Source organism: Arachis ipaensis, chromosome B04 (genome assembly GCF_000816755.2).
Source record: "Arachis ipaensis cultivar K30076 chromosome B04, Araip1.1, whole genome shotgun sequence".
NCBI lineage: Eukaryota > Viridiplantae > Streptophyta > Magnoliopsida > Fabales > Fabaceae > Arachis > Arachis ipaensis.
In genome coordinates, this window is record NC_029788.2 from 120,933,279 (window position 1) to 120,934,043 (window position 765).

A 765-nucleotide genomic window follows, 5' to 3' on the forward strand; every position below is an offset into this window, starting at 1 on the left:
TTCCTGCCCTATAAAGCCTGAAAACACTTAACACACAGATCACGGCATCGAATGGTATAGAGAGGAATTAAAATTTGACAAATTAAAGGCTTAGGAAGCAAGTTTTCAATCATAGCATAAAATTAGGAAGGCAAACGTAGAACATGCGAATTTTATGAATAAGTGTAGGAAGAATCTGATAAAAACCACTCAATTCAGCACAAAATAAATGATAAAATAGTGGTTTATCAATAACATCTAGGTATTTTGTTAGGAAAGGATCTTTAACTTGAAAAGATTGATTTACCTATTGCACTACTAATAAGGAGTCACAATGTACCTTTATTTCAGCAATGCTTAACTCAATGGCTAACCTTAGGCCTACAATTATTTTCATATTCGGCCTGATTATTGCTGGCCTTGAAAGAGAAACATAAAGAGTGTTCTAAAACAATTTTATTACCATCATCGAGAAGAATTCCAGCTCCGAACCCTTGAGAGTTAGATGCGCCGTCGACATAGAGTGTCCATTCTGCTCGCACATCATCGGAGGTGGTGGGAGCAGTAAACCTGGCAACAAAGTCAGCAAGGTATTGTGATTTGATTGATCCTTGGGCTTGATATCTGATATCAAACTCAGATAGTTTGATAAACTATTTTATTAATCATCCTGCTAACTCTGGTTTTGTCAGGAGTTGTTGTAGCGGTTGTTTCGTTCGAACATTAACGATATGACTCTGGAAATAAGGTCGGAGACGCTTAGTGGAGAAGACCAAGGCAAGAGCG